Source organism: Leptosomus discolor, chromosome 6 (assembly GCF_034619465.1).
Source record: "Leptosomus discolor isolate bLepDis1 chromosome 6, bLepDis1.hap2, whole genome shotgun sequence".
Classification (NCBI taxonomy): Eukaryota; Metazoa; Chordata; class Aves; order Leptosomiformes; family Leptosomidae; genus Leptosomus; species Leptosomus discolor.
The window spans coordinates 31,012,541-31,023,172 of record NC_141396.1 but is presented as its reverse complement, the minus strand read 5'-3'; positions in this window follow the sequence as shown (position 1 = coordinate 31,023,172).

Here is a 10,632-nt window from a genome sequence, read left to right as displayed (position 1 = left end):
GCACAGCTGTAGGATGTAGGACAGCTGTGCTGCTTTTAAACTGTAAATAAGTGCTGACTCTTGAGTGTTAACATGGTATGTGTGGACAACACACTTCAGGACAAGCGGGAGAAGTTCAGTGACCATCAAATACACATCAAAGCAAGGAAAACCCGTGGTTGGGCCATATAACAGAGGACATAAGGTTGTACCTACATCATGCCATCTGAATGCTCTCGACTGTATTTAATGTAGCACTGGTTTATTCTTCTATATGTTTTAAATTGTATTGCAAGGAATGAGACTTCTTTTCTAAATGGTGCATCTTTTTAAAATAATGATGATGACTTTTTTCTGTATTTTAATAATTTAGAGCTAGAAAATGATGCTTTAATCAAAGTTCTTAGCTTTCAATCCTACTCCCTTAAATTGTTTTGGGAGCAATTTTGCTGTCAATTTATAATAATGCTGACTATACGCTCACTATAACTGTAGACAAACTAGTGTAATGCTATATGACAAAGAATTGTAAGTTTTGCTACATAAATCTGTGAAGTAACTTCAGTATTGCTAGTCTGAACTTTTCCCTTTGCAAGCTGATGTACAGTTGGAGGATGCTCCTGCAACTTTCAAATTAGTTTATAGTTACGATGAATTACACTCTAAATATCCAGAACTGATGTTTACCAAGTGATTGACACAAATGTACAGTACTACCAAAGATGACTCATAATGTGAATTACTTACTGAATGCTTGTATTTAGACACATGAAACAAAAGCTGTTCAGATTAGTCCATCACACTATCATACCCTAAGAATCATAAGCAGTTCTGTCTTGCTTACATTAAAAGTAATTTCCAGTGAGTTCTCTTTATGTGCATCTATCCTGAACAGTGGTTATTTGGTTGTTGCACAAACCACAGGCGACAGTTTGCATGTAACCTTTGCTCGTCTTGTGTTCCCTGTCCGGTCTAACGTCAAGTGTCTGCTGAAAGTGAGACTTTGTGTCTTCACCAAAGTACAGCTCTAAGGTTATTTGTTCCAAGTGCCTTGGTCATAGGGGCAGCTTAAAGATTTATTTTCTCCCAAAAGCAACTTTGCAAACAATTTCCCGGTGAGAAACCTTTTATGATACTGTAATGCAGCCGTAGTGCAGGGCCTGCTTGAAGTGAGACTATTATTTCCAGTGTCATATGTGGCCTTTGGTCAAAGTCTGAGATTCTTCAGGAAACTAGGAATGTGAAATATTTTTTGATGAAGAGAGAGGAGGAACATTCATTTCTGTCTCTGAGGAAAACTTGCAATGGCAGAGAACTTACTGCTGTGGAATTATCCATTCTTTCTTTAAAGGTGTGTGGTTGTGCTTTTGTTGGTTTGGTTTGGGTTTTGTTCTGGTAAGTCAGCAGGCCATCTACATAATGTTCACCTGACGTTTGCATATGAGCAGGAGCCCCTGGTGCTTAGGACAGCTTTAAAATTTCACCTAGAAAATCCTTAAATACAGGACCTGCTAGCTGGAGTGTGCTGTGATGCATTAATTTAATAACATAGAGTTGTTCAAGATCAAATTTGCATTCCTGGACAAAGTGAAATTAAACAGAGCTGGCTCCTGTGAAACTCTCTTTGAGTTCAGGAGGCTTCATTCAGGCCCTGGGACTTTGGCCTCAGTAAAGTCTGAACTTAAAATGAGTTTTATACAAACCAGGTCTGAGGCCACTGGAATATGATGCCTTACTCGGAGGCCCCTATAGCTGTAAGCATCTGTTTTGATAATGACCCTAGATGTTAAAGTTCCTTTTACTAAAGCTTTACTAGAAGCAAAGAAGTAATAAGTAACTAAAAAAAAAGTCACTTCCGCTGTTATTTAGTGTTTAGCTAAGCAGTTTCTATACAGGCTTATTTTATGGTCTGGAGTATCATAAGCAGTACCAAACATTGATTTCTTCCTTTCTTCAAATACTACACTTTGAGAATTTTAAGCACTCTAACGGTCTAAAACCTTGTGTTGTCTGTTATCTTGTCCTTGGCTGTGTGGGAGAATTAAAGATTTGAACAGTGAGACTGAAGCTTTAAAACAGCAAGTGTACCTTGCTCCTATGGCCATCATAATCCATACTTTTAAGTTATTTGACATGTGGAATAACGTTGAGTCTGCTTCCCACTCCGGCCATCCTAAGCACCCCTCCAAAATAAAGCCCCCAACTCTAAGAAGATGATAAGACTCGTATCAAACTGGTCAGAAAGAGATAGTTTGCAGAAGTTATTGGAACAATATGGCAAAGTCCCTTGAGTGCTTTGGCTGTTGTATACTATAAAAGTTGGAACAACTCTTAGGTTTCATATAGCCCTGGTGTGAATTACCTGTGGTTTATGCATTGGTACGGATTTGCTGTTACAGTACTAAACACTGATTACCATTCCTGGATGAGAAAAGGGGAAAGGACACCAACGATTTGCTAATCAAGAAAAACAGATGCTCACTCATTACAGGCATTGTGAGTTTTCAGGATACTAATTGGAGTCACTGTTGGTAACAAAATAGTGTTCGTGTTTGAGGTTTTCCTATGCTTTTGGGAAGGGTTAAAATACAAGGTATATTAATTGAGATCTGGGAAACAAACAGACAAACAAATACTCATCTGAATATTAGCTACATGGATAAAAAATAAGTTGTTTCACTTATATGATGGATGCTTCTCAAAAAAAAAAAAAAAAGGAATTTTGAATCACTTTGTATTTGGGCTCAATTTTTTGTTTTTAAATTTAAATGCAGTCAGGTTGTATATTACATGTTCTTCATATTAGTGCTCTGTTCAAGTGTTAGTCTTGTAAATCTGAGAACTCTATCTCTGTTTTTTAATGTTTTCTAACTTAGGAAAATCCAAATCCATAGGTTCTACTTTTAAATATAAATAAAGTAGAACAAAAACTTGCACTAGATTTATAATTGAGTCAATGCTGAACACAGATGCTTGTCAAGCCAGGGTGAAATCAGAGTGTAATTATTTTTTAATTTGTATTTATTGGTCTTCTGCTGAAAACATCAATTTGTTCTGAGAAATGGCTTTCTAGAGTTGTGTTTGTGACAGGTTGCTTAATGGCTGGGGTTCATGCGGGAGGGCCACCTAACCACATGCACTCTGGGCCAGTAACAGGGGTGCCCCCATAACAAAACTTCCCAGCGATTCCTGCTGCCCCCAAGGCAATGAGGAGACAGCAGCAGGGCTGGGGGTGTGCAGCTGAGGGGCTTTGTGAAGCTGGCAGCCCCGTGACAGGGGTGCTGTGGGCTCTCTCTTCCTCTCTCACCCCCCATTCAGTCTGTGGTGTTCGCAGACCACTTGCCTCTGGCCTCATGCTGCTGGAAGAGACCTTTCAGCTGCTACAGCCTGGATCCTGAGCTGGTTCTGCTGAGGATGGCCACAGACCTCACCCTTCATACGCAAGTTTTGCTGTAGGAAGCCCTGCTCCAGAGTAAGCTTATCTTCCTTCCAGGTGTAGCTTAAGAAATCGTGTGTTGTACAGCTGAGCCAAAAGGCCCCACAGAGTGACACTGGCCCATGCCTGTGGTCCTCCAAGTCAGGAGTGGTGAGGAAAATGCAATCAGTTGTTCTGTAACCAACTGTAACCAAAGATAACTGTAACCAGGTAAAAAAAGCATCTCCACTGTACGGACAGGGGAATGTGTTTCTTCCTGATCACTTCTCTGCTTATAGCCAGTAAGAAATACTGGCAAGCTGGACTAATTGCATTATTGGATAGACATTTAGTCTTTTAAATCCAAAGCAGTAACGACCTGTCTGGAGACGTGCTGAGGTGAGAGGCCTTCTGGAAGGATGTTACTCCCTGTTAAAGATGGAATAAGAAAAACCATGTAGCTTTGCTTAGTAACGTGTGGTGAGGTTGGGATAAAGCATAATCTCAGAGTGGAGAGGAGACCCAGGAACCCTGACTCCAAGCAGGGAGTGGGGCCAGGTGCCCAACAGACACTGCTGTAGCCCCCTCTCTCAGGAGCTTTTCCAACTGTGATATTGCAGTGTTAATACTTCATTACCATCTGTTCCTTTCAGACATGTTGAGGTGATTAATTTGTCTTCTTAAGCCCCTTGAAAATGAAAGCAGTCTATTAGTGCTAAGTAATACTGTTAATTGGCAAGAGAGAAAGAGTCAGCATGTGGGTTTATAAATTGGAAATAAAAAATTCTAACCAATTCCCACAGTACCAGTTAAATAACTTGGTGGGACTTGCTGCGTCAGTCACTTGTGTCTTTCCCTTTCAGGGGACTTTAGGGCTCTAAGAACGAAGCGAGCTTTGATTTCTAAGTTTTATTTCTTTTCCCTCCATTCAGAACTATGGACCTGAAATGAAGAACACAACATGCCTATTGAGCTTCTTTCCAAAGCCTTGTTATTTACACAGGTCACAAGATCCAGCCGACCCTCTGCGAATAAGGAGACTAATGCCTGTGAGCCTGGGCGTAGAGCCCTGGGCTGCTCACGTCTGCCAGTACTATGTGCCTGCTGAGGGAGGGAGCCGTGGTCCTTTCTGCTGATGTTACAGTCGGGGGCATCCCACTCCCCTGCTCTTCTACAGGGGGTAGCTCTACAGAGCCATGTGGTTTATAAAGGGGAAGAGACAGGTAAGCATTGATGTGAGGGTGATGTGAGGATTAGTGAGAATTTTGTGCCTTTTCTCGCAGAAAAAGGAAATTGCAGCCAAAAATTCTGCCCAGTATAAAAATGGGTGTGCTCTCTTCTTTTCACCTCTACAAGCTGGAATGAGTGTATCCATTTTCTGTGGGGCAGAACACCTGACCCAGGAAAAACCCGTGCTGTGGAGTCATTTCTTCCTCCAGGAGCTCCTTCACAAGACTAAGCACACGGTCAGTCGCTTGTGGCTTTTACTGCCTGTCTGCATCAGTGAAGGGAATGGTGCATAACCTTTCCCATGGTCACTTCGATGTCTGGCTTCTGTATTTCTCAAGTTGTAGAAGTGCTGGGTCTTGAGCTGACAGTCGTCACATGTACAACGGCCAATGTGTTCACATAGCAGAGTACTAAGCTGTAGCTTTTAAGCCTTTACAAGCATTAATCCTATAAAATATGTGACCTAAACAGATGTCATTTATCTTATTACCAGCCTTTCAATATACTATGGGCTATGCCACTCAGATGACATGTGAAGGCAGCTTAGAAAACAAAGGGGGGAAACACAAGCGAGGAAATGACACTGCAGATCTCCATCCCGTTCCAGCCACCTCCTGCTCGCCTGTGGGCAGAAAATACAACTCCAGCAACAACGGTGTCGCAGGTGGCTCAGCAGTGTAACGAAGGAGAGATTTTTGTCCCCACAGTGTTAAAGACGGTGTAACATAACAAATCTGGGTCAAGAGCTTTCGTGCACTCCTGCTGGCCAGGATTACATCTCTGAGCTCCACCTGGCGCTCAGCGGCTGGTGCACAGCCTGGCAGTACAGACCCACTCTCCTCCCCCTCCATTTTCTGGTCCTTGCTCACCTCCTATAGTTTTTACTGTAAAGCAGAGATGGGGTCACAGCTCGCTGCGCAGCGAGCCTTGACAAAACACCCTTTTGTTTGTGCTTTCCAGCACACAACTGCTGACGGGCAGCTCTTCGCAGTGCACGAAGCACACGGAAATAGCCAGGTTTGGGTGCTGTGATCTGACCTGCACTGGACTGCCCTGACAGCAGCAGCGGGAGCTGGCATTTCTGGTCCTTCCCCTGCCACAGACACAACACCCTCAGTAATGACACGTGCATAAAAATCAGCCCTTTCATCTCCTCTGGCTGCTTTTTGCAATGGTTGTAGGTAATTTGCTTACCCTGCCTCTGGCGCTCGCTGTAGTGCAGACTGCTTCACCCCAGATTGGGACTGAGCAGAAATTCCTGCATGGAGGTAAGTTAAATGCTGTCTCATGTTCATACTGTCTGGAAAACCCTACAAATGCCATTGCCTCAGAAAATCCAATTTTAGGAAAACTTGTGCATTAATTTGAATTCATGGTGTGATGGTTATGTTGTAATTTCTTCCTTGTTTTCATAGTGGTCTGTGTTTGCTAAACGTCAGGCTTTTTTCAGCATCAACCTCACTCTAACAGTAGAATTAGGGGTTAATTTAGTGCCATGCTGCTGTAGCTGCTTTCTTAAAAAGGATCTTGGAAAAAGATGAGACGAGTGTTTCTGAGAAAGCAGAAGAGACCTGTTTTGATTGTGTGATGGCTGTTGTTCAACAACTCACTTCACTTAAATGAGAGCAGTCCCTAGAGCCATAACATAGCATAGCTGTCAGATAAAACAGCCCTTGCATTTTAAGCCTGCACTGAAAGTATTTTCCTCTCTAATTTTGACTGGAATATATGTGTGTGTATATATATGGGGCAGGGGGTGTGAAGTTCACAATGTTTAGTGACCAAAATCACACAGATGTTTCACTACAGGCTGAATCTACGTTTGTGATAGAACAAGTTTTCTGAAGTAGGCTGAACCTTCGTAAAAATGGTTTTAGGTTAAAAATGTTCAAAATTATATGCTGTTTACATGCCTCCATCCCTCCCAGTGTGAGCCCTTTGGTGCTGTGCCTGAGCACTGATGCCGAGACCTTGCCTGAGGCTGCGGAAAAGTGGGGACATGCATCTCCTCTGCTTTTGCCTCCCTGGAGGCTCTTCCCTCGTGTTTGAATACAGGTGTTTGTGGCACGGCCAGCACCCCACTTGGGTCACCAGGTCTGCACCTTCCCCACACATTTTTGACTCATTAGGTTCTTATTTAATTTTGTTGTTATTTCCCCATAGAAAAATGGAATACCTGGCTATTATATGCCTTTATACAAAATAAAGTACTTCTCTCCATTGGGGATATATTGGCTGCCAGACACCAGCTCTTCCCTGTATCACCTTCCCACCTATCTAGCATCACAGAAGCCGACTGTCCTTTGCCAAAGATGATTAATAATAACCTCACCTAGTTTAAGCTCATTTCCTCAACCCTGACGTAACAAGCAGGAGGTAATGAATGATCTAGAGAAATACATTGTGCAGGATTAAGTGCTTTTTGTTTGTTTGTTTTCTAATTAAAATGCAAAGTGAGTCCATGGGAATAAATAGTTTTTCAGAGATAATATCTTGAAGCCAGTTTAAACCTAGTTCCATGCCCAGTTACTGAACAGTAACTGCTCTCCATTAGCCTGCATCTGAGCCATCCTCCAAGCAGGCAAACGCAAAGCGACTGCCCTGTCCCAAAAGTCAGTCACTTGCCAGCTGAGAGCCATGAGGGTTTTAACCACAAAACTTGGCTCTTTGGGGAGCTATAGGTCACTGAAATTGTAACAGTGAGCTCTGCACTTGCATCGGAAACTTCTCCATTGACATTCCAATTTCTTACATTTACAGCATTTTTAACATCCCAAGCGTGCTAGGCAGTTATTCAAAAAATGACTGTGGTGTATGTGGAACGTAAGAATTCATGTTTAACGTTGATCTCCTTCCTCAATATTTCACATTGTAGGAGCCACTGAGCCTAGGGTCAATGAGCTACTGTTGGGATGTGACTTTGCTTGTTGAATGTGTTTCTCTGTGTATTGTAGACTGGCCAGCAAACTGTGGCAGAGTGTATTTTCAGCCAAGCACTGCAGGGAGAATTGTCTCAGGCACTGAAGCAGAGCCACACTCCTGGCCCTGGCAAGTCTTATTACAGGTATGCACAGCCTTTACGATGATTTTTCAGTGACGTATCACTGTCTTGGAAGAGGTTGCTGATGAAGTCAGTAACACATTTACTGACAAATAACACTTCGTATTGGCACATTTTTGCATAGCTATCAGGCAATTCCTGCTGTTGCTGAAGATGTGGTCAAGCCTATTGTAACCCACAACACACACATGGATATTCCTCTCCTTTGTAAAGCATGTTGCAGTACTGCAGTACCTATCCACCATACCTGAACCAAGTGTGCCTTTCCCTTGATAGGTGGGAAGACATTTAATTTCTGGCCAATAAGTATCTCCTCTTTCTGCAAAAGGATGTGTGTACATGAAGTGGTTGCTGTTTGAGATGCATCTACCAGCTGAAGCTTTGGAGGGTTTCACTAGGGAAAAACTAATAACAACAACAACAAAAAAAGGCAGAGAAAAATGGGTGAGGATTAAAATGGTCATACCTATAGTTTTGTTTTAGAGAATGGGACCCTTAGGAAAAGCTATTTGCCTGGGCATCTGTCACACAAACAATGCCGTGTTGACAAACATCTGTATGTTTGCATACGTGCTTACTGACACGTCTGTGCACAGGGGATGGAGTCCTAATGCCTTCATTGCATACATGACGAAGCAATACATAAATAAAGGTATTTCCCTCTACAATTGCTAGTAACCCATATTGCACAAGAGAAATCATTTGTTATCACAAGTGAATCTGTTCCTTTTCTCTGTCCCTCTACTCAGGGATGACACTTCTTGGTTAAAACTTGTTGTTACTTTTTGCATTGATAGGTTTGGACCATGACAAGCAATAGTTTTGTTCACGTCTGTGGCAGGATCCTTACTGACAAACGCTGGGTTCTCACTGCAGCCCATTGCTTCCAGAAGTAAGTTCTGCCTTTGGTTAGACTTCCTGGAGAAGCTACAGAAAACCTTTCTTGGAACCTCTTTAAATGAAAGATGTGTGTGGAGTTAGGTGCAGCCTGTACTTCCCTTCCATGTGAGGTGGGATAGGCTACATATGGACAGATGGATAGACAGTAATTTTAAAATGTTTGCAGAAATGAGAAATCCTTAAACTAGAGGAAGAAAAAAGGCCAAGTGTGGCATGCAGGAAAAGGTTATTAAATCACCAGTTTACAGTCTGTACATGAAACCAGTTTGTGGGAGTTCAAAATATTTGGTTTATCTCTGGCATTCAGGTAGCTCAACACAAAAAGCAAAGATTCCAGGCGAGTAAATACAACGCAGAGAGCTTTGGAAATCCCCTGCAGAGAAGTAAAGCCCTGGACTTAAGCACAACTGACTGCTGTCCTGTCGGCTCCTTGGGCGGGCTGGTGGCTGCAAGGTCGGCCTCCGGCCAGGGGCAGGACGAGCTCTGGGGGAAGGCTGGGGACAGATCTGGCACACAGCGTGGAACCAAGTGCCAGGTCACGGCCTACCTGGAAGTGGACCAAGGACAGACGTCAAGAGAGGATATGTGGGCGGGAGGGCCATGCACCCAGGCTTCCAGCGGCAGAGCTTGAAGCAACTGGCGATTCCCTCCGGGAGCTGCACAAATTTCCCTGGCGCCTACAATGATGTCTCTTCTATAATTTCATACTCTGCTTTGGGACCGTTGCTGTCTCTGAGAGGAGCTGCTGTCAGCTTGTTAGCCTGCCTTGGCATCTGGCTTCACCTCCAGCTGTGCTGTGCTTGCTGCACTGCTGTCAGCGTGCTGCGCTTCTTTACGTCCCTTTTAACAGGCAGCAATGCGCTGCTTAACTGTGTGGTAGAGTTGCAGAACCAGGAAATTACATTATGGGGTGTTAAACGTAGAAATTAACACAACTGATTCTCTTCAACTAAATTATTGCAGTTACTGAAAGAGGAATGGTCTAAACAGGAACCAGAAACATTCTTTAAGAACATGTGCATAAATCCCATAAAATTTGCTATAAAATCATTGCAGCAGGGAACATTCCTCAAGTTCTTTGTGTTTTGGGTGGTGCAGAGTGGTACAGTTTGGCAGGCCAATACCTAAGAACTGCAGGAAAAGCTTCCACTTCTGTACCAGGGCTCCTGGTTCAAGGGGGTACGGAGGGATGAATCCTGCCCTCCCCTTTATTCTCACACTGCAGCCGAGCAAGGAAGAACATCTTTGAGTGTACAACAAGGGTTAAGCACTTTTGCCGAATCAAGGCAAAGCCAAGTGGAGGCTTGTCAGGAAGGTGGGGCTTTGTGCTGCAGAACCACATGCATGATTCCCATTCGGCAAGAAATAGTACTGAATTTGGGGTACAGGGGTGCATTATGTGGTGCCGCATGCTTCCCAGGGAACAGCTGCATGTGTCTATCCTCATTAACTATTACTGATGTGTATGTAGATCCCTTTCATGCATCCAAAATGCTTCTCTTCGTACTCTGGTTGGAGTCAATACTGTCAATACTGACACAGTTTTATCCAGCACTGAGGAACAACGCGGTACATAAGTCTCCATCTTTGCTACAGTTTGAATGTGAGGGGATCTTCTTGTCTATTTCTCCATAAATTTGCATTTCTACCCAACCTTTTGCCCTTATTTTCGCAGACTACCAATTTGTCCTTTGCTTAGGCTAATGCCATTTTAAATTTCATTTTTTGATCCGCTATGTAGGTTTGAGTAAAAAGGCACATCTGGTGTGGCTGAGGGTATGGCAGAGGGAGGAGCGGTATGTATTGCCATCAGTGATGGAAGGAAAATGCCCATTAAAATTATGCATATGGATCCTTAGACTGAAATTCCTTTAGGGGCAAGATGGAAGATGTATCCCACTGGCGGATCCTCCTAGGAAAGTATAACCTTAGCCACAACGAACCCACACAGAGAGTGTACTGCATGAAGCAAATCTACCAGCATGAGCGGTTCCACAAAAACCACTCAAACCATCTGGATTACGCTATTGCCTTGGTCAAGCCTATG